This window comes from Xenopus laevis, chromosome 5L (assembly GCF_017654675.1).
Source record: "Xenopus laevis strain J_2021 chromosome 5L, Xenopus_laevis_v10.1, whole genome shotgun sequence".
In the NCBI taxonomy this organism is placed as follows: Eukaryota; Metazoa; Chordata; class Amphibia; order Anura; family Pipidae; genus Xenopus; species Xenopus laevis.
The window spans coordinates 21,338,993-21,363,615 of record NC_054379.1 but is presented as its reverse complement, the minus strand read 5'-3'; the positions used below and the strand labels follow the sequence as shown (position 1 = coordinate 21,363,615).

General features: G+C 36.7%; 1 protein-coding gene across 4 annotated transcripts in view; it reads right to left on the bottom strand.

Annotated features, from left to right (window-relative positions):
• The window catches only part of lrfn2.L (leucine rich repeat and fibronectin type III domain containing 2 L homeolog), a 330,878-nt gene that overhangs the window by 215,939 nt on the left and 90,316 nt on the right, over positions 1-24,623 (bottom strand). For 3 of the 4 annotated variants that reach the window (XM_041562591.1, XM_041562593.1, XM_041562592.1), the window contains exon 2: positions 6,490-6,616. The exons of the other annotated variant lie outside the window; for it this stretch is intronic. The gene's annotated coding sequence lies outside the window, so the exon portion shown is untranslated. The remainder of the gene's footprint in view (positions 1-6,489; positions 6,617-24,623) is intronic. 4 annotated transcript variants of the gene reach the window in all.

Genomic DNA, 24,623 nt, shown 5'->3' with positions numbered 1-24,623 from the left:
TCTAGGTAAGTTGCCATGAGTCAGGAAATGTAGGGGGGAAGGAGGGGAGCCCCAAAAAAAATTTTGATCTTTTTCAGCCTATCACCCATAATGTAGAAAACACGCCAGCGTTTTTTGGGACTTAGAAAAATTTTTGACTTTTTTTGAAGCAATCCCTATCTACTGCGCTTCGCCTGGTCTGAGGTGGTGAAGGAAGTCTAGCGTAAAAGTTAGCGTTCAGTACACTGCGCGCGTTAGTGAATTTGCATAGTTACGTCGCTAGCGAAACTTCGCCAGGCGTAAGGGTGCGAAGTAACACTAGCGAAACTACGCCAGCGTTCGTTAGTGAATTTGCGCAGTAACGAAAATGCCAAACGCTAGCGAAGTAACGCTAGCGTTCGGCGCTTCGGCGCTTAGTGAATTTGCCCCAAAGAGATCCTGTAATGCCCTAGACATGAGCCCAACCTAAAACAAATGTGGCATGCCCCTCAAATAGTGATGGGCGAATTTATTCGCCAGGTGCGAATTTGCAGTGAATTTGTGCGATTCGCCACCAGCGAATAAATTCGCCAAATGCCCACGAAAATTCGCTGGCGTAAAAAAAACGGACGCCGGTTCAAGTTAGGGTGTGGGAGAGGGATGCTAAGATGCCACTCCCAGTCTGCCCTTTACAGCATTGCTGGGACTTTTTGCACCGGGATCATCTAAGAAAATAAGTACTAACATGTGACTCATAATGGAAGCTACTGATACTTATCTAGTCCTAAATGAAAGAGAGAAAGAGAGGTATTTTACAGGGGTAATGTACCTCCCACTTAAGATCCATGAATTAAAGCAGGAAATACAAAGATACAACCTGATTACAATTATAAAGTGATTTATCACGCAGACATTTCTGGCAATTAGTACTATATGAGCCATGGTTTGTTTTGGGATTGGAGTGCTCTTGGCCCATTTTTTTGCAGGGGGACCCAGCGCACTCTAGTGATGCCACTTGCCATATTTGTTGATTGGATGAAATATCTTCCAACAGATTTACTGCAGCAGTTTCAGTAGTAAATAGTCCTTTTTCTAGAAATACTATGGTTCAACAACATATAATCATCCCTCATTAAATGGATGTATTTGTGTGCATTATCTCCAAAGAGTTCCTTACAAAAGACTCCAGGTTCCATTTGAGTTTGCAAACACATTTGCCGCGTGAAGTTGCTTTTAGGGACAGGATTAACCAGCTCTTGGTAATATTACAAGACTGATTTGGCTGCCAAGAGACTTCAAAACACCATTAATATCTTCAGAAAGACTCAGGGAAAAGGATAGTGAATGTGTGAAGCACAGGCTGAAGCCTTAGAATAAAATATTATTCCCTTCTCTGGGTATAATTCCAAAATTCTTTCCTTTCCTCACTGAAACTTAAAATGTGCTTATCTTATTCTTTTCATGGCTATTGATTTGTCTCAAATGACACTTGTATAAAATCAGTAAAAGCATGTGGAGCAGATGTACGATCATGACTGCAACAATCCCATTTTGCGGGACCTGGGGCCCTATAAATTCTATGTGCTGTCACCGATCGAAGAAGCCTTCAGTTCACTTATACATTCGGTAAAAAGCAGCGCTGTCAGCCCACTATAACTTACAGACCTCACAAGCAATTGCAAGAATTCTTTAAAATAATTCAGCTAATGGGACTGAAAAGCTTTGAATTAGTCACCTTCCCTCCTAATACAAGTATGGAAATCCATGGAAATCAGAAAGCTCCGAATTACGCATAGACTCCATTTTGAATGAATAATTCACATTTTAAAAAATGATGTTTCTTTTTCTCTGTAAAAATAAAACAGTACCTTGTACTTGATCTAAACTAAGATATAATTAATCCTAATTGGACACAAAACATTGGACATTATTTAGGGGGTTACTTACTAAACTTGGGTTGGGCTTTTTGGGGCTTTTTTTTCGGGATTTTTTTTTCTTCGAACTTTAAATTTTTGAGATTTATTGAAGCCAGTTGCAGCAAAAAGATCTTGATTCCAAATGAGATATACTTAAATTAAATCAATCCAATTGGGTTTATTTAACATTTCAATGATTTTTATAGTACCTTTTAGAAGGTATTGAGATCCAAATTATGGAAAGACCCTTTACCTGGAAAACCCCAGGTACTGAGCATTCTGGTCCCATACTTATAATGCTTAATGGCAAATGTTTTATCTTTTAGAACACATTTGTAATACATTATAATGATTTCTTTGCTTACTTTTTTGGCATCTGCCTTCTCTCTATAGTCACTGCCTTTTCAAAATTTGCTAAACCATACTATCGAATCAGAATTTTTTTGGGATATAGGATGAAAATGGAGAACCTATAGGAAACGAATGTAAATTCAAGTAGAACACACAAGCTGACAAATGGTGCCTCGGTCAGAAAAGTAACACATGACTCCAGTGCAGGGAAGAAGCAATGCACACTAGAGACCTGCACAAGTCTACTTTTGCAGACCCTCAACCAACCCATACCAGTTTACCCACATCCCAACCCACATCCACTTATCTGCATTTATTTCCCCAGGAAGTTAAAGCTCCCCCGCCCCTTATGTAAGCGCTATAGAAACCAGAAGTGACATCACAGAAACAGGAAGTGATGTCACGCTGCAGTCAATTACAGTAAAGCATTTTTTAACTTTTTGTGCCCCTAGATGGCTGCATGGATTTGCGGGTATTCAGCAGGTTACCTGACCACTGCAGGACTTTAAAGCAAACCACTTTTCCACCCTATGTCCATAATATTTCCTAGTCTTGTTCTTAATTTTTGTTAATCTGACCAAAAATAAGCAATGTACAAAAATGAAAAAATAAAAGGGCCCGCATTCTGGTAGAATAAAGTCTTTTGGATCTTGGTATTATTTTATGATCCTTGAAAAACTATTTTCCCAAGCTGTGACTAAAATTTACATAATGAATTGTATGCATCAGCATTTACAGTGGTTAAGGGCAAGCTGTACTGTACATAGGCACAATTCTGATGTTTAACATCTGTTAGAACATTATTGCCTCTGTAGTTTGCCTGATGGACCCCGACTGGAGAGAGATACATTCTTCTAAAGCTCTATTTTAATTACAGTTTGTTAAAAATGAGACATCAATGGGAATTTGCACGAAGAATCTGTTTAACTTTTATACCTTTTTAATTTTTTAACCAAATTTGTGAAATAACATATTATTATATTTACAAACGAGAAGAAAAGGCTAAATTACTCTCAGCAAAACATGGAAGGAATGATTATATACCCTACCAATTGACACGCAGAAGGGGATTTAAAGATTCACTAAAGGGAACAGTTATATATCAGTGAACTTACTTGAAGCTTTTTTTTTTAATATCAAGGTAGAGCTAAACTCTCCATAAAACTGTCCAACCATAACCCCAAGTTCTTTAAAGGGATACTGTCATGGGAAAAAAATTTTTTTAAAACAAATCAGTTAATAGAGCTGCTCCAGCGGAATTCTGCACTGAAATCAGTTTCTCAAAAGAGCAAACAGATTTTTTTATTTTCAATTTTGAAAACTGACATGGGGCTAGACATATTGTCAATTTCCCAGCTGCCCCAAGTCATGTGACTTGTGCTCTGATAAACTTAAATCACTCTTTACTGCTGTACTGCAAGTTGGAGTGATATCACCCCCCTCCCTTTCCCCCCCAGCAGCCAAACAAAAGAACAATGGGAAGATAACCAGATAACAGCTCCCTAACACAAGATAACAGCTGCCTGGTAGATCTAAGAACAACACTCAATAGTATAAACCCATGTCCCACTGAGACACATTCAGTTACATTGAGAAGGAAAAACAGCAGCCTGCCAGAAAGCATTTGTCTCCTAAAGTGCAGGCACAAGTCACATGACCAGGGGCAGCTGGGAAATTGACAATATGTCTAGCCCCATGTCAGATTTCAAAATTAAATATAAAAAAATCTGTTTGCTGTTTTGAGAAATGGATTTCAGTGCAGAATTCTACTGGAGTAGCACTATTAACTGATGCGTTTTGAAAAAAAACATGTTTTCCGATGACAGGATCCCTTTAAAGAATGGCCAAAAATTCAACAATTTGAATTGAATCCGCCAATGAGAATGCTGCTGATTATAAAAAATTACAGGTGCACAAAATTCAGCAATGAGATTTACAAATTCAATAAAATTTACCAATGAGAAGGCTGCTACCAGCTCTTTCTTAGTTATCTTGCTGTTGTCTTACATAGAAAGATTACTGTGCCATTTTTGGCTGCAATAAATAACAAGGGAATCAAAGATCAACAGGGAGGACAGACTGTAATTTAGTTGGCCTGTAACAGAAAAACTGGATTTAACCCTTCTAGCTCCAGTTGCAGAAACAGATACAAATAGATTTCACCAGAGCTGCTGGGATAATGAAGGATCCATTGAAGGATTATTTTACATTTTAATGATGCTGTTGGCCCTAGAGAGCCACAGTTACATTTTATTGATCAATATTTCATTAAGCCTATAGGCCTGATACTACTCTCAGCATGCTTTTAACCCTTGATGTCCAGCAACAGTTCATTAATGTGCAGTTGAGCAACAGTGTTTATATCCCCTTTAAAGGAGAAGAAAAGGCTTTTGTGCACTTGGGGGTGCCAAATGTTAGGCACCCCCAATTGATTGTATTGACTTACCTGAAACCCCAGGCCGGTGCTCCTATCAGCAGAAAACTGCACCGGCCCAGGGTTATACCAGTGAGCACCATGGAGTGAACCTCTTCCGGCTTCTTCTTGCTTCAAATTTCTGCATGGGCAGTTGAACAAAACAGCCGACATTTTAGTTAAAGTTCGGCTTTTCTTTCTACTGCGCATGCACAGTCCTGCTAAGAAAGAGAAAAACGGAACAGGAACGCTCCATAGGGCTCACTGGTATAACCCCAAACTGGGAGAACTGGGAGAACCGTCCTGAGGTTTCACTTGGGGGTGCGTAACACTTGGCATCCCCAAGTGCACAAAGCTTTTCTTTCTCCTTTAAGAAAATGTCAAGGTAGAGTAGAAATAACTTTACAAGGAATTACAGGTTTGGGACATGTTATCCAGAATGCTTAGGACCTGGGGTTTTCTGGATAATGGAAATTCCATAATTTGGATTTTCATACCTTAAGTCTACTAGAAAATTATTTAAATATTAAGAGGGTTATGTACTAATATCTGAATTTATCTAATTTAAAAAAAAATACGACCAAACTCTAATACCTCATTTTACCTTATTTATTATTAAAAAACTTTGATTTAATCGGCTCAGGTAAAAACTTTTTTCCTGAATCACTCCATTTTCAATTTCAGGAAAAAGCCTGAATTTTTAAAATTTTTGCCTGACAAGTCCGGAATGGTAAATTTTTCGGGCTAATTCCAGTGTAGACCACAAAAACATCAAAATAGGATAAGGACCTCTGCCATTGATTTATACACAACCTCTGGCAGGTCTACGATGGCAGATTTTCAGATTCTGGATTTTTGCTGCATTGGCAATCTCGAAAAACGTTTAAAAAAAAGTCTTGCCCCAAAAAGCCCAACTGGAGTTGAGTGAATGACCCCCTAAAACAATATCCAATGTTTTGTGTCCAATAGGGATTAATTATATCTTAGTTTGGATCAAGTACAAGATACTGTTTTATTATAACAGAGAAAAAGGAAAATATTTTTTAAAAATTTGGATTATTTGAATAAAATGGAGTCTATAGGACATGCTCTTTCCGTAATTCAGAGCTTTCTGGATCATGTGTTTCCAGATGCTTCTCATACCTCTACTACGAGTGTCTTTGATAAAATGTTTTATTTGCTTCATGTTCTTTTAGATTTTCATTGTTGTATGGGGAAAGGGGTGCACTGACATGGTGATCATGTGACTGGCAAGTGATCAAGGTGATCACTGAGGGGCCGATTCACTAAGGGTCGAATATCGAGGGTTAATTAACCCTCGATATTCGACTAGGAACTAAAATCCTTCGACTTCGAATATCGAAGTCGAAGGATTTAGCGCAAATAGTACGATCGAACGATCGAAGGATTATTCCTTCGATCGAACGATTAAATCCTTCAAATCGAACGATTCGAAGGATTTAAATCCAATGATCGAAGGAATATCCTTCGATCAAAAAAAGTTAGCCAAGCCTATGGGGACCTTCCCCATAGGCTAACATTGACTTCGGTAGCTTTTAGATGCCGAACTAGGGGGTCGAAGTTTTTTTTAAAGAGACAGTACTTCGACTATCGAATGGTCGAATAGTCGAACCATTTTTACTACGAATCCTTTGATTCAAAGTCGTAGTCGAAGGTCGAAGTAGCCCATTCGATGGTCGAAGTAGCCCAAAAAAAAACTTCGAAATTCGAAGTTTTTTTACTTCGAATCCTTCACTCGAAGTTAGTGAATCGGCCCCTCAATGTGTACAGTGGCACATTCCTGATCTTTATCCTTCACATACTGAATAAGAGGAAATATTTCTACTGTACCTTGACAGGGCTTCAAAGATTGTCTCATTAGCAACAACAGGAAACAGTTCTCCTCTCTCTCCTTAATGACTGAGCACTTCCTGAGCAGCTGCGACTTTGCTCTTGTCTGCGAACTTGCATTTTCACCCTGTATATTAGAAATCGAGTGATCAGAACATTTCTTTTTCAGATCTGATGTACACAAACACACAGAGAGAATGTGCCATAGATGTTATAACTTTATTATTATAAATTTGTAAAAATTTAAAAAAATATATTATTTTTCGAGCAATATAATATTTATTAGTATTTTATTGTACATATTCTGACATTCTGTTATCTTTTGGCAAGGGTCTATAAAATATCATTTAAATGTAATATTATTATCATCTAAATTATTTTATTTATGTATTATTTCTTATCATCTAATTATTATTTTACATTATTGCCATTGTTAAAATCTATTAAAATCCTATAAATGTTTGTTAGATTTAATAGCGATTTCTATACAGTCCTCAGTCATATCCTTATACTAAATCATTATACGACGGGTGCTGATTCAGCTCCTTGCTATCCAACAAGATTTATTATCCCCACCGGTCTCTGGATCGTAAAAGCTTCTGCCAGTAGTGACTACACATACAAAATCCCAAATTTATTTTGCTACAATGAGATTTGGACCAAAGATTGTTCCCCCATCGGCTTTGTTTTCATTCCAAAAATCATTTGATAGATTGGATTCATGAAATATTGGAAAGTGTCTAAAGATCTCCTTTGAGGGAGAAATGCTATTTTATCCTGACAATGGATTAGGTCTGGATGAATCATTAGGAGTCTCCGAGGCTAAAGCCGTTTACCTACATCTGCAGCTGCCGATAAAACAATTCAAGGCCGGGTGGGGTAATGGTACCTTTAACAAGACACAATAATATATGGGTTGATATATGGTAGCATTCAAAATGCAAATGGAACCAGGATTTCTATCTTTAAGTTAACCTGTGAGGAGTAACATTTACATGCAATTAAGAGGTCAAGAGATCAAAAGGCTTCATTTGTTTATATATATCCCTCAATTAAATGAGAACTTTAACTTGTTTATCATTCAATTGCCTCTCCTATGGGTACTTATTTTGACTTCTTTGTCAAGAATGCTTGCAAACTGCCAAGTTTCCAATCTCCAATTTCCAAGGGTTACTGCCTGCTCTGCTCTCATTTCCCTACAGAAATAGGGATTGGTAGCACTAGATAGGTACGTAATATATAGACACGGAGACAAGAGGAAAGTGTTGGAAGGGTTACTGCCTGCTCTGCTCTCATTTCCCTACAGAAATAGGTATTGGTAGCACTAGATAGGTACCTAATATATAGAGACCAGTGGTGTAACTATAGAGGAAGCAGAGGGGGCACGGGAAACAGGGGGGGCCTGGACTGTGGGGTCTGTTTCCTCCTTAGCTAATAGAAAAACCCTTCTCCCCAGCCTCTCTTTCTTACTGGTGAGATAGGGGAAGCAAGTCGGGAGGGAGTGGGCAGAGTCGGGTAGGGTGTGTGGGAGGGGTGGAGGAGGGACGTGGGTTGGATGGAGGCGGAATGGAAAGTGGGCCGGAGGATGGGGATCAGAGTGCACTGGGCTCCTCTAAAGATTTTTTTGCAGGGGGCCAGACGCACTCTTGTTACGCCACTGATAGGGACAGAGGCAAGGGGAAAGTGTTGGAAAGTTTACTGGACTGCTTCCATTTCCTCTACAGAAATAGGGATTGGTTAAAATAGAGAATTACTTTGTATGTACATAACAGACAAATGGGACCTCTAAAATATTAGTTATAAAGCATTGCTGAAAAGTAGGTTGAAACTTTGTCAAATGTCAAATCTTGTAGTAAAACAAATTTGTCAAGAATTCTCTGTGTGTTCTTTCCCATCTTTGCATTTGATTCCACAGTTTTCCTCAAATAACCGGCTAATCGTTCAAAAGTAATATTCTTGAATAGGAAATATATCTTATTAACATTAATATACGTCGGAAAATTCTCGGCGGTGAATGAAAGTACTTAATTTATCTTTAGCACATTGTGAGCTGTAATTAGAAATGAACAATAGAATTCTACTCCGATATAGGGAGAAAGATAAATATTGCCCGCTAATGTGAGGTTTATTCAAATGAATTTCCATATAAACCGCTGTGAGTTAATTAATGCTTAAACTGCACAGTCAGAGAGAGATGTGTGCTGAACTTTTAATTGCCATTATTGAGAAATGAAATGTGAGAAAATGGAAAGAAGTTATTCTTTTCTTAAGGATATCTGCCTTTTAACCACTGACACCTTTGATCTTGCTGTGCTGCATGTTACCAGACAACTCATGGTCGGCACAAATGAAAGAGATCAGATCAAATGTACAAATTACTGTGTTGGCAGTTAAGAACTTGACAGTCAGTGCCACTGATTTTCAACTGTCAGTGAATTTACAATCTCAAGCAGGTAAAAAACCTTTCAGTTGACTTTTAGTATGTTATAGAATGGCTAATTCTAAGCATCTTTTCAATTGGCCTTCATTTTTTTCTTATCTTTTCCATTCTTTATTTATTCCATACATAACTATAGACTTAAAGGGGTGGTTCAACTTTATAGGCAACTGCACTGATTTTTGTACTCTGTTATTTGTAAACCTTAAATGGTCATCAAGCATTAGATGTACAGTATCAAGTATCACCCCCCACTCAAACACTAACTAGGTAATTTAACCATATCGCTTGACTTTGTGCCATTTGCTTCGCCGAAAAATTAGCAAATTTCCAGTGAAATTCGCGAAACGCCAAAAAAATCGTGGAACAGTGCAGCGTCTCGTTTTTGACGCTGGCGTCCGTTTTTTGGACACAGCCGCACATTCACTAGCAAAAATGAGCCACCCGACGCCGGTGAATATTTGCCAGAAAAATTTCGCAACCGTTTCGCGACTTTATTCGCCAGCAGCGAATCACGCAAATTCGCCCATCACTAGAACTCATCTGATCTCCTCTCTCCATCTGTTTATCATTAATTATATTTGTATAAAGGTCACAACTACTCACATTTATCAGCTTTGGCCAATAATTGTCAATAGCTGAAAATACCCATGTATATTTTATTTCTTTTGGAAGAAAAACATTTTCCGCATTTCATTTCCTTCTCTCTATGAGAATTCCGACATAAAGAAGTGAATGAAATTACTTGGCCAGACTTGACCTTTCAGACAACACTGATAAAGTCAGAGCTCTTTAGGCCGCGGGGTTTGCTGCCTGTAATGGTGACAATTATAAATTGTAAAACATTTCCCTAATTGGCTTGATATTGATGAGACAGCAGGCATCACTTGATTAATACAAAAACATGTAATAAATCATTACAATATCAGCAGAAAGTCAAAATATTGGATTTCAAATTTCTGTAGTACTATTTACTAATTGTTGACTTCTCTCCTTGTATTACAATTAAAAATACTATATATTTTCAATATCTACTGTAATCTACTTTATTTAGAACTAATGATGGTTCTGCACCTGTACAATATTAGTATGATATATGTAAAGACATGTGCAGTTTAGTGATGGGATGCATAAATTTGCCTGGTGCGAATTTGCTGCGAAATTCCACATTTCGACGTCGGTGAATAAATTTGTGAATCTCCCGTGGAAATTCGCATATTTCATTTTTAAATCTGAGGCTAGACATGTTGTTAGTTTCCCAGGTGCCCTTAGTCATGTGACTTGTGCTCTGATACACTCAGTCATTCTATACTGCTGCACTGAAAGTTGGAGGGATATCACCCAGATCCCTTTCCCACCAGCAGTGGGAAATTTGCGCCATTTGGCTTCGCCGAAAAATTCGCAAATTTTGCAAAATGGCGCCAGCGTCTCGTTTTTGGAGAAACAATAGCTTATCTGATAGCAGTTACATTGTGACATGCTGGCTCTTTCTGAAAGCACAGGGTCAGATAGAATCATCTGATGGCTGCCTATACCCCAATATTACAGCAAAAAACAATTGTTGATTCAGGAATAAAATGCTCTATGGTAAAGTGAATTATTTGTAATATGTGATTTAAAAATAAAACTGCACCATAAAAATCATGACATAATCCCTTTAATGATTTGGGTTTTTAGGAAAGACCCACCCTCTGATGAAATATTGTCAATGGTAATTTCAGAGACAGAAAAAGAAGTCTTTCAGTCAGGAATCAGATGAATTGATTAAATACAACAGTCATAGGCAAAATATAGGGCATAAAGGTGGGTATATAAAAAATCAAAGTTGAGGTAAATGGAGTTTTATCATTAAAGGAAAACTATAACCCCCGAACAATGTAAGTCTCTATTAAAAGATACTGAGTAAAACAGCTCATGTGTAAAACCCTGCTTCGTGTAAATAAGCAGGGTTTATATAATAATATACTTTTTTAGTAGTATGTGCCATTGGGTAATCATAAATAGAAAATTGCCATTTTAAAAATAAGGGCCGCCCCCTGAGATCGTAAGATTCACTGTGCACACAAACAAACCACATGTAAGGTCACATGAGCCAATTAACAGACAGAGTTCTGCCTTTTGCTTCCTCACTTCTTCCTGTTACAGTTAGTGTTGTAGTATTTCTGGTCAGGTGATCTCTGAGGCAGCACAGATAGAGTCACGAAATGGTGGTTCAAGGCAAGAGATGTAAAAGGGCAATATTTATGTAAATATATATTCCAGTTTGGTAAGATTCTTTAATATGTCATTCAATTTGATATAAACTATCTGTTGCTTAAGTATTCATTTTGGGGGTATAGTTTTCCTTTAAAGGAGAAGTAAACTCTTGCTACTAAAATCCCCTACCCCCCTACCCTACATAGACCCCCCTCCCTGCTTCCCCCAGACTAGGTGCAACCTTTGCTAAATGCCCCTAACTCTTTATTTACCCCTCGGTGAAGATTCTGTCCAGTGGAGTTCACAGCAGCCATCTTCTTCTCTTCAGTAATCTTTGTGAAGAAAGTGCCGTATCAGCGCATCCACAGTTGGAGCAATTTTCTGTTTCGCGTCAACTGAGCATGCCCAAAAGTCACGGAAATTGCTGAATCGCTAGAAGACCCGAAGATTACTGAAGTGGCTGAAGATGACTGTGTGAACTCCACTGGACAGAATCTGCACCGAGGGGTAAGTAGGTTGGGGGGGAGCAGGGTGGGGGGTCAATGTAGGGGGTAGGGGATTTTAGTAGCAAAGGTTTGTTTCTCCTTTAAGGGCTATGAATGTAAGCATAACTACTTTAAACTCAAGAGAAAAAACAGTTTGCATATAGAATTGCTGAAATGGAACTGTGAGATAAGTGTGGGAGCCTGGAGATACCATTTAAAAAAGAGTGAAGATGTGAAATAGAATAGATTGGAATTGCCAGAAGATTTTATTGAAGTATTATAACCAAGATTCCAAATCTCAGTGGAATTGTTCAAATCAAGTGATAATAAAAGAAACATTTTATGTTTTCATTGACTTCAGAATAAATTATACTGTCCGGTAAAACAGCCTCAAGAGGCTGTGTTGATTGACCTTCTTGTTTCTGATAAGCACACAGTGTGGGATAAAGGGAAAGGTTGTTTGGTTTTATGACAATACAATAGAATGGATTGGTGATTCCATTCATTCAAGTGACTGACTGTAAATAACAGAATTGATGATTTTCCCAGTTTGCAGGTTACAGCTAATCCCAGGATTTATTGGAACATTTTGGGCCATCAATATTTTCCCAAAGATATTCAGCTGGCTTTATAATCACATTGGGGAAGGGAGACATACATACGGTATGCTTATTCTTAGAGAAGGGTTAACAAATCATTTGATTATCAGATGATACATTCAAGTGAAATTAGCCGTGTTCCACTGATTAGAAGTTGATTAAACTGCACTGATTCTCATTTAGCCTCTCTGCATGTATTTTAATTTGTGACCTCTGATCTGACCTTTAAGGAAAAATAAAGACAGAATTCATTGTAAAAATTAATTTGAAGCCATCTACAAATGTAGCATGCTTATAAAGTGGTATATACTAACTGTTTATTTAGCTTCTCCTGAGCTGATTGGGTTCCGATTGTTTGAATGTATGTGCACAAAATAATTCTGTCCCAGTTGACGTGTTGGTGATCCCCGCTGGGTAAGAACCATATCACGGCATGGAGGGGACCTATGGCCAGCCAACCTGCTTATCTACTACATATCTGCTAATTTCCATTATACATAAAACAACCATCAAGACTGTGACCATTATTTCCTATATCGCTTTCAAGAAAACCTGATGATCATGATAACATTTAAATAAAACAGTTCAACACTGAATTGATCAGGAGATAAGAAACAGTAGATACGATTGAAAGCCTAGCACTGGAAGAACATCCATAGCATATTTCACTACACAGCAATACAGAGTTTTAAAGAGATTTGATTTTTTAAGACTAAGAGTTTTAGCCCCCTTGGCATCATTATTTGTACCAACTGATTTAAATACAAAATACAATTTAAAATAAAAGTGAATTAAAACAGTTCTGTAGCCTCTGTAAATTTACAAAAAAAAAAAAAATCCTCTAAATGAATAAGTGAAATTTTTAGTTTTGCCCATATTTTTTTCACATTGTTAGTTTTTCACATATTTTTTGCCGAAAACATAAAAAGTATTCTTATAGAGAAGGGAGTGGAACCAGTAAAATATAGTGATGGGTGAATTTGCCTCGTTTCGCTTTGCGAAATTCGCGAAACGGTGAAAAATTTGCAAAACGGCGCCGGCGTCAGTTTTTTTGGAATCGGCGACTTTTTTTTGATGCCGGCGAATTTTTACCAGTGAATTTTCGCTGTAATTTCGCAAATTTATTCGCCAGAGGCGAATCGTGCAAATTCGCGACTGGCAAATAAATTCGCCCATCACTGGTAACATACAGTAGCTACCTAGTAATTCAGACAAAGTTGAGTATACCAAGTAGCCCTTTTATGTTCAAAGAGTGTCTGTTTGGTACTTTCAAACCTTGACCAAGATATCAAATCTTTCCAGTGCTTTTCTACTTTGTTTAACCAATAGACGTTAGTATACAAGCAGTCAAGATCATGAAATTGAACATGGGCAGATGGAAGTGTTTTATGTGCTGTAACCTGGTCTGTAGATAGTAGCATTAAAATACCAGTAAACAGCAATGACCTTGCAGGTGTCACTTAATATATACCTTATTGTACATTTCACTTTTTTTGTAGAGTGCTGAGTATCAGAGCAGCATTATTTGATCCAAATTTCTAATCACATATTTCTGTTCATGTAATTGCCTCCACTACTGACTGTCTGAAATTTAAGTAACCTTATTGAACAGTAGAGGAGTAGGAGGCAGAAAAAACCTGGTTCATAGTGTTTGAAATTAGATGAGTAAGAACATAGAAAATATTTGGAGCAAATAAAGCAGCAGCACTCCGGTATCTTTGAAAATTTGCAAAACTTTACTCAAATGCCACAAGGAGCCTAATCCGCTTTTGAAGCACACCTTAACTACATTTAATAGAAAATATTTGGGATCTTTGAGTAATAGCAAGGCACATGTGAATCGCACATGAACCCCAATTTATTTTTAATCAAGTTAGCTTGTTTTTCGGTGACAATTTTTTTTTTTTTTTGAAACCACGAATAGCCTGGGAATTCAGGGAGCAGGAAGTGGAAGAGAGGAGAGGGATTATTAAGGGTTTTTTCCAGAAATATTCAATAAATCAGCCTAAAACACTACTTTTTTTAAGCACAATTCTTCTATATCTAAATGAGTATAACGCACTGGTACCTTCTTATTTTTTACACAAAATGTCATGGGATAGAATTTAAAAAATGCATCCTTTAGTAATGCTCCCCAGCAGAATCCTGCATTGAAATCCAAAAGCGCAAACAGATATTTTTATATTTAATATTGAAATCTGACATGGGTCGAGACTTGATCGTTTCCCAGGTGCCCTCAGTCATTTGACATGTGCTCTGATAAACTTCAGTCCCTCTTTAGTGATGGGCGAATTTGGGGTGTTTTGCTTCGGCGAAATTCGCGAAATGGCGAAAAAATTCTCGAAAAGGCGCCTCATTTTTGATGCCGGCGTCCGTTTTTGACGCCGGAGTCAGTTTTTTTGGACGCTGTCATCCATTATTTTTACGCCGGTGAATTTTCGCTGGCGGCAAATCGCGGGAATTCGTCGCAAATTCACGCCTGCCAAATAAATTCGACCATCACTATCCCTCTTTACTGCTGCACTGCAAGTTGGAGTGATATCATCAACAGAACAACAGGAAAGTAACCAGATTACAGATCCATGACACCTGTATTGCTAAAAATGCTCCCATGTCCCACCTAGCATTAGATATGAGAACAGAACTCAATAGTAAAAATCCAAGTCTCGCGAACAAAAGTCACGACTCCTTCAGTTACAGACAGTAGGAGAAACAATAGCTTATCTGAAAGCAGTTCCATTGGGAAGTGCTGACTCTTTCTAAAAGCACATGACCAGGCACAATCCCCTAAAATGGTTTTCAATACATTTATTGGTTCAAGAATTAAAATTTTGAATGGTTGAATGAATTACTTGAAATGTACACACTGTAATTTAGTAATTAACAGCATAACATAAAAATCAAGTTAGAAACCGAATAAATTAATTAATGTATTTATTTTTCCAGTTCATTAAAACATTCAAGTTTTTTATCAAAAACATTAATGAAACAATGTGATTCTGGCGTGCAACTTTTTTTCTGAGAAAAAACATGCGTGAGAATACTTTTTTTTCTCAGAGCTCTCAATTTTCCCATCAACCTCGAAAATGTGTAAATGGGCTTCTAAAACTCAGTTCAATTAACTGCTTGGTAGTCTGAGTAAAGTCAGGGTGTTTAGAAACTGTGAATTTAGCCACAAGACTGTACTGGACTTCAAATAGTTTGCTTTGCTACCCTTGTTTTCTTAGTACAGAGGTCTGGAGGCAAACAAAGGTTTGCACTGAGAATATTCTCACCTTTTTCTCCCCATCGTTTGCAGATGGGGAAAAAATACTGCATTCATTTTAGGGACAAAATAGGCCATGTAAATTGTAAACAGAATAAAAACACATTTTAATTAGGGATCTACCAAAATCCACTATTTGGGATTGGACAGAATCCCTGAATCCTTTGTGAAAGAATAGTGAACCAAATCCAAATCCTAATTTGCATATGTTGAAAAACTTTTTCCACTTTCTTTGTTTTGTTACAAAAGTCATTTGATTTCCCTTCCAACCCCTAATTTACAAATGCAAAGTAGGATTCAGACTCAGTTCACCCAGGCACAAGAATTCAGATGAATCCTACTGAAAAAGGCCACATCCTGGTGTAATCCCAAATCCTGGAATTGGTAACATAGTAACATACTAACATAGTAAGTTAGGTTGAAAAAAGACACGTCCAACAAGTTCACACTTTTTTTAACCTGCTTAACTGCCAATTGATCCAGAGAAAGCCAAAAAAAAAACACATCTGAAGCCTCTCCAATTTGCCTCAAAGGGGGGAAAAATTCCTTCCTGACTCCAAATGGCAATTGGACTAGTGCCTGGATCAACTTGTACTATGAGCTATCTCCCATAATCCTGTATTCCCTCACTTGCTAAAAAGCCATCCAACCCCTTTTTTAAGATATCTAATGTATCAGCCTGTACCACTGATTCAGGGAGAGAATTCTACATCTTCACAGCTCTCACTGTAAAAAACCCCGTCCCCTTCCTCTTCTCCAGCGTGAACATCCCCAATTTGGCCAGTCTTTCTTCATAGCTAAGATTTTCCATACCTTTTACCAGCTTAGTTGCCCTTCTCTGTACCCTCTCTAATACAATAATGTCATGTTTGAGTGATGGAGACCAAAACTGTACGGCATATTCTAGATGAGGCCTTACCAATGTTCTATAAAGTGGAAGAATGACCACTTCCTGCCGTGAATCAATGCCCCTTCTAATACAGCTCAAGACCTTATTTGCCACTGATGCTGGCGCATCCCTAATTTTTAATAAAGGTTAGAATTCCTTGTATAAACATTTGTCACTTATTTTAAAAAAACACTTTTTAAAGCTTCAATACATTTCCAAACATAAATATTTAAAATATCAATGATTGATAATTTGTCTGCAGATTTGCGATGCAATCTAGCATTATCTGGGTGACAGTAGAGCTCAGGTTAGACTCTTGAGCTGTCACATTGTGTACAATGCAAACAGAAGAAAAGCTTCAGTTCTTTTCAGTGTTCCTTTCACATTTATTACAAGGTAGAATACAATGTTAAAATAACGTTCTTTGAATTGATGACCCCTTCATGAAATGAATCACTGTTAGACAGGGTCATAAAAAGAAAGAGCAAAGAGCAAGATGCACCAGCTACCCCCTCCTGTCCAGGACTATAACAAAATAATGTGTGACCTTTGTACTAGACTGATATACCCAGAGTGGCAGAGCATGAATTCACTAAGCTGCAAGGCCTTCTCTCCACAAAGGGCAGAAGAACACAGTCAAGAGGTTTCTAAGGTAAATTTCCAATATGTCTGAGAATGTTGCAGATAAGTCTTGTGGGAAACACTATAAAATGTGGTAGAAACTACTCAGATGTATAATATCAACTCTGGTTATGTCCTTAATGTACATTCATATTATTTAAACATTTATGATCATTACCCACTAACTCTAATAGTCATCATTCCATATGAAATGTCAACTTTGACTAAAGAACCTGCCATCATTAATAAAACATCTGTCATATAAAGGTTTATACAAGAGCAGCACAAATCTCGTATTCAGCTACACCTTTGCAGAACATACACATGTATAATCTGTCACTTTGTACTTTAGAACAAAGCAAATTCATTCTTAGGCAGGAACAGTCTAAAAATGTTGACATAGTATTATTATTCTTGACATCTTAGGTTTGAGCTATTGGGGTTATTTGATGTTTACATGATTTTCTAGTAGACTTATGAAGATCCAAATGAATGAAAATGGAAACCCCCAGGTCCCGAGCATTCTGGATAGTAGGTCCCATACCTGTACAAGTAAAATAGTCCAATAAGTAAAGTTAATATTATTATTCATAGGATATTATACTTTTTTTTGTTCCCTAGAGGGATGCTAGAAATTGAACTGTCTAACCAAGTCAGACCTGAGGTCTAAGTCATTTTACCAAAACAGATTTGATCATGATTAATGTGTTGTGCTTTTAGAGAATCACATTTTTGGATTGTGTTTATTAGTGCTAAAATGCCAATGTCTAAACAAGCCTCAAACAAGTGCCAATCCATCCAAATAACTTGTATCGCGCTCCATCCAAGCGCAGTAGGAAAACTTAACAGCAGGGAGACTTTCAACCCAACAGAATGAATTCAGTTAGCACTTTATTAAACACAGCATGCTTTAGTCTTCACAGGCCTGTTATCAAACTTGATAAAGTGTCTTTGAAGCCTGAAACATGTTGTGTGTAATAAAGTTCTTATTGGCAGTTATTCTGCTGGTTTCCAATTCCCCCCACTGTTTACCAGTGCTAAGGTGCCTTCAGAGCTTGTAGACTATAAATTCTGATATTTATTGCACACAATAAACCAATAATGTCTTTGAAAGAAGTAATAAATAATAAAATCTAGTGGCATGATGTCAGCTTCAAAGAGCAAAGAGATTTAGCAAGGCCTTCAATTTAGCAAACAAAAGGAAGAACGATACAAGAAGGCTGCATGCTCTGTGCTTAGAGAATGGAAGTGTCCTACCATTCAAGGTTAGAAAGGTTACATAGAAAGTAGAATTCAAAGAACAGTTGTAATGGTGTATTGCCAGGTCTTTTCGCAATTGTTGTATGTTTAGAATTTCAAGAATAATGTTTTTGAAGAATGTGAATATATTGGCTCTTCCTCTTGAAACGATGAGTACTGATAAACCCAATGTGTAAAAATTATGCACGTATCAAGCTAGCATAATTGAAGGGGTTATTTAAAGAGGTTTTAGTGGCAGCTTGTACAAAAGCAGTTTATTTTATTTCGATCATTCTCAGTTACAAAATATATCATATGGAAATCTTACGTTTTTATGGTTTAATTTCTGATTTTTAGTTACAAGTTTTAGGTCAAGTTTTAGTGGTATTAAAGCATTTTGAAACCATGACAACACTCTATTTTTCTAAAACCCTGAATGCCATGAAAGTTATTAAAAATATAAAATATATCTTTAAAAATTTTAGTTTTTCAAACAATTGCTAGTACAAAAACCTCTAAAAGTATGTATGGTTAAAAAAAAAGTACAATAAGAAAAAACGCTAAACGATGATCTAAAAAATGTGAATATATCTAAAACCTCTATAAAATTTGATTTCTTTTGGATATTTACTAGTAAAAAACTCTAAAAGTCTGAATGGTTAAAAAAAAAAGATCCAACTGGATCAGAGCAGCTCCCATTGACTTCTATGGGACTTCGACTGATTTTACTTGGGTAGTTTTATACTAACATTTTTCATGGTTTTTATACTTGGTAAATATTACATTTTTAGAGTTTTATAGAAATAAAAAAAACACAATTTTTTTGCTAAAAATACAAATTATAAAAAAAAAGGAAATCGGAATGTTAGGAAATCAGCCCCTTGGTCTTACATGGATCAAATACACACTCCAGAACCATAAAATTGCATAACTTGACTGTTAGTTCCATATATTTTAGGACCTATGTCGATTTTATCACAAAGAGAGAAAGAGTCAGTCTGTCATCACTCCAACTGTGATGTTCATGTGGTGCTCTTGTGAAATGAATACATTCACAATATATAGTTGTGTTAAGTATGACAGCCCACGTTTTAAGGATGCTTAATGAATTGGAAATAGTTGTTGGGAGGTTAATTAGGCGTTCATTGAATTTACCCCTAAAACATGAAAATAGAGAATTTTATCCACACAAAGAATATTTTAATTTGAACAAGGAGGAGGTAGATTTACAAAGTATTTTATTTCTCCAACACCAATTTTCCCTATACAAGAACGTTTGTAAATAATAAACTTGTTTGGTTTTGATTTACATTTTTCTATTCTGAAGAAAATCTGTTACAATACAAGCTTTTTGTAGATATGATTTATCTTTGCAAACAACTGCTTTTGCAAACAGAGAAAATTCAAACAGAACACCGTGGTTAATAGTGCCCCTTTAAGAGTGCTAAAATGTTATCACATAGTGATTGGATCTGCTTCTAAACAAATGCTGTTTTCAAAAGAATTCCAAACCAGCACCCTGTGCTATTTACACAAAGCAGACATGAAAAACATATTTTAATTGCACAGAATAGAATATTATTTTGTGATTGAGCAGGGAGCCTGCTGTGCACCAACAGTTACGTTGTTCCTTCAGGGTTGAATCTGCAGGAGGCATTTGATTCTTTTTTATGAGTTACTTTTTTCACTTTAATTCATAGGAAGGAAGAAAGCAAAGGAAACAACAGGCAATGAAAAGGCTTAATGAGTGCGTGACACAAATGATGGACTTGGCGTTCAAAACTGTGCCCTAGTAAGGAAAACTAAATCTGGCATAAAGCACAAAATAAAGTTTTTTAAATAAATGGCCAAAATGGTAAAAATCTTTTGAAAAGGGGATTGTGATGGGTAGAAGGAGAACTGGGGAATAGCTACCAACATCCAACTCTCCAGTATGTACCCAGCATCATAAGGATGTTTGGGAATTATAAAAGCTTACTAGTGGTGGTGAGACCCAGGAAAGTTGAAGGACAGGATGAGTAAAGAAGGCTCTTGAGTTTATATGGGGCAATAATAATAAACTCTCCAGTGCTGGGCTTAATCCTGCTACAGTAAGGGGCAGATTTATCAAGGATCGAAGTGAATTTGAGGGAATTTTTGAAGTGAAAAAATTCGAAGCAATTTTTTGGATACTTCAACCATCGAATAGGATACTACGACTTCGACTTCGATTCAAATTAAAATTGTTCGAATATTCAACCATTCGATAATCAAAGAAATGTCTCTTTAAAAAAACGTTGACTTCAATACTTCGCTAAATTAAACTTGCCGAAGTGCTATGTTAGCCTATGGGGACCTTCTAGAGCATTTTTCTCCTGTGGTCGAAGTAAAATCGTTCGAACGATCGCAGAAAACCAGATCGCAGAAAACCAGAATTGTTCAATTCGAAGGATTTAATCGTTCAATCAAACGATTTTACTTCGACCGCAGGATACACAAATTCTATGAAAAAAACGTCGACTTCGATATTCGAAGTCGAAGTATTTCAATTCGATGGTCGAATTTCAAAGTATTTTTAACTTCGAAATTCAACCCTTAATAAATCTGACCCTTAGAGTGCGAGAGAAAGGAAATGATTTAGCAAATTTGTAGTGGTTGCAGATCATGTTTGCAGATCATTCGTAGGGCAAGGATTTCCTGCAGCGAATCAGAGTACAAGTATGGGATCCTTTATCCGGAAATCTGTTATCCAAAAAGCTCTGAATTATGGGAAGATCAGCTCCCATAGATTCCATTTGAATTAAATAATTCAGAATTTAATAATGTATTCCTTTTTCTCTGTAATAATAAAACAGTAGCTTGTACGTGATCCTCCCTAAAATATAATTAATCCTAATTGGATGCAAAACCAGCCTATTGAGTTTATTAAATGTTTTTGAGTTTTAAGTAAACAAAGTATGGAGATCCAAATTACAGAAAGATGCCTTATCTGGAAAATCCCATGTCCCATGCATTCTGAATAACAGATCCCATATCTGTATTATAATTAGTAGCCAATCAAAGCTTTAGAAGAAGAAAAGAAGAAGACACATAAAGTCAATAAGGGCACTGTAACATATGAAAGAGATCAAACTATATCCAATTAGAGTACTAGAATTTTTACAGATCTGCTATAAATGCCCAGTGCTATATAACTCATGGCAACCAATCCCTATTTTGCTTTTTCTTAATCAAAAATACAAATTTGCTGATTTTTTTTTAATGAAAAATGCCCTTAAAGATTTTTTTCTATTATTATCATCATTCCAAGTTTCATTAAGTGGTTTGATATAGGATGTGTCTAAATCAACTTCATGTTGACCAAAACAAATCAACGGGGGTTCCATGATGAAATTTATTATTATTAATATTATTATTAACCTATATTTTTACAGTGCCAACATATTCCGCAATACTGTACAATAATTGGGTTTTTACAAAAGAACATACAGAATTACATACATAGCGACAAGTTACCTATGCCCTGCCCACTTATGTCTAATAGACTTACTAAATTTGCACCAGAACTAGATACCCAGAACAACCAATCAGTAAGTTGTATTCACTGGCCCCCTGTTTGAAAGCAAGCATCTGATTGGTTGAAATGGGCTCCTAGACAAATTTAGCGACTTTTATGCCATTATACCTCATGCACCTGTTTTTAAGAACTCTGGAGACAAGTCGCTAAGTAAATGAACAAACTTTTAAAGCAAAATAGTTGCAGCGGAAATGGTGCAGTGACTATAATAATAGTATTATTGACTTTCGCACAAAACACCTCTTTGAACTTAAAGCTGAAATTTATAGTTACCAGGCAGTATTTAACTGCGCAAGGCACAGATTCGCGGTTCTCTATTGACATTAAAACATGTGTCACAGGCTTTTTATGGAGGCAAAAAAAAAATAGTTTGTGTTTTATTTATAACATATCCAGCAATCTTCCAATCAATAATCTTGACAGCTTAATTTATTATTTTTCCCACTGCTTTTCCTGTTTCTAATAGGAATTGCAACGTATCATAGATTGTTGTGCTTGAGTTGGTTAAGCGTGCTGCGGAGGCTGTAAATACTTGTGAAACTCTGTGTCCTGGCTGCTCTTTGAAATTGACCGCAGCCTGCTCTAGATTTAAAGGCATAATGGAGCTCTCAAAATACAGGCGATGCACTCAATAAAAGGCACAAAACCAGAACAGGTCTAAATTAGGTATCATGGCTCAAACATCTGATGCTGGCTTGACCAAAACAGGGTTTTTTAAGAAAAGAAAATATCATTACGGCTTCTACTCTTTGTGTTTCTACAGGTTAGATGGGTTCTCCTCAACGGATACAGCACTGACTGCAATTTCTCTAAAACGAAGTGCCTAAGATAATATAGCAGGAATAAATGGATACAGATATGGCACATTAAAAATGTACAGTATTTGATATCTGTATAGAGGTGTGGAACTATTATCCAGAAAAACGTTCCCTACAATGCTTCAAACACTACTGAATTTTTCTTTTTAATATTTTTTTTTAAAAACATTCTGTGTTATTAAATCCAACCCAGCTAAATCCACGTTGAATTATTGAATTATTTTTATTGTTCATTTTATTTTTTTTTATTTTTTTTATTGTTTTGCCTAGAGCAAAGATTTTAAATCTTGGGGGGGTTCATGGTCCCCTTTGTTTACTAACATTTGGATGCTCTAACTCTAGCTTATAAACTAATTCCATGTACAGTATATGAAACCACAGTCACCCTGCACTAGTTCCAGGTATATCCAAGACAGTAAATAACATCTACCACCTCCAAATGTCACCATTTGTGGCCATTAAATTAACCCATCATCCAACGATGTGTCAGGCAGTCTCAAATTTTAGGGAAGTAATACTACTCTAGGACTGCCCATCAAAAACATTAATGAAATAAAGCTGCATGTACTGAGAGATATTGCTGAGAGGGGTACAGTGACGAGAAACGTATTATTGTTTCAGAAATGATACAGACGTATTAATTGATTGCACAAGTTTCTTATTTCCATAGGACACATATATTCTTTTTTATACATTTTACCCTTATATTTTGATATTATTAGCCCAAATACAGGTTTTTTGCCTCTTTATTTTTGCATGCTAGTGATGCTAGTTTTTTAATGCATTAGTAAATGTTAGTAATATAGAGTAATAGTATATAGTAACAATGATAAATTAGTGTCAGGAGGGACAGACTAAATGTAGACATGCTCAGTGTCGGGCTGGGATGCCAGGGGCCCTCCAGAAAACCTTAGGCTGAGGGCCCATTTTCCAAACTGCTATACCTCCTCTCCTCACTCAACTTCTTTATTCTCCTAGCCTCGATTCTCTACATACTATACTATATTCTTCCATTATTTAACCTCTTTGTTCTCATAAAGAAATATGGAATGACTATGAAATAGGCCAAATAGTTAGAATCAAGAGGCCCACTGACCCCTGGGCCCACCGGAAGTTTTCCTGGTATCCCGGTGGGCCAGTCCAATACTGGACATGCTGCATATCACAGGCTGGGTAACGCTGATAAAAAGAGCAAGGAGAAGTCTCCAGAAGTAGAAGAAAGTAGTGATGGGCAAATCACCATCACTAGTAGAAAGTAAAACCCACAAAAAAGTTTATATCAAAACCGATATAAATCCCAAGGCCTCTTCAAGTAAAAAATATTAATTTATTGTTATTCATATTAAAACAGTAGCTAGTACATACTACCCCACATACCCCACCTTACGCGTTTCGCACCCTCCGGCGCTTAGTCATAGGTGTATCTGTGTAAGGTGGGGTATGTGGGGTAGTATGTACTAGCTACTGTTTTAATATGAATAACAATAAATTAATATTTTTTACTTGAAGAGGCCTTTGGATTTATATCGGTTTTGATATAAACTTTTTTGTAGTTGAATGCTTTTCTGAACTGGGGCGAGTCCCTTGGGCCTGGCTGATTAACTATATGGACTCCCGATTTTGAATTGAAATATGAAAGTAAAACCCACTCATGGTAAATGAAAGTAGACTAAGTCAAAGTCTAACAAAGGCATAAGGTTTGGACAGGCAAAAGGCAGGAGAGAGTCCACATAAACAGGCCACATATCAGAACAAGAAAGTCACATCCTGGACTCAGGAACCAGACATGGGATCCAAAGCTCAATAAATCAGAATAGACTGGATCAGAACTAGGAAAGCTTAACAACCAAGACACTAGTAGTAGCTTGAGACACACTTAATTAAATAATTACCAGCAGCCAATATAAATGATGGAGTGGAGATAACAGTATTATAAACTGTTTTTCTAGGGGTAGTATATACCTACTATATAGAAGAACTACAAAAATTCTGCAAATTAAATCCTTATATACAGTGCTTAGTGATGCCA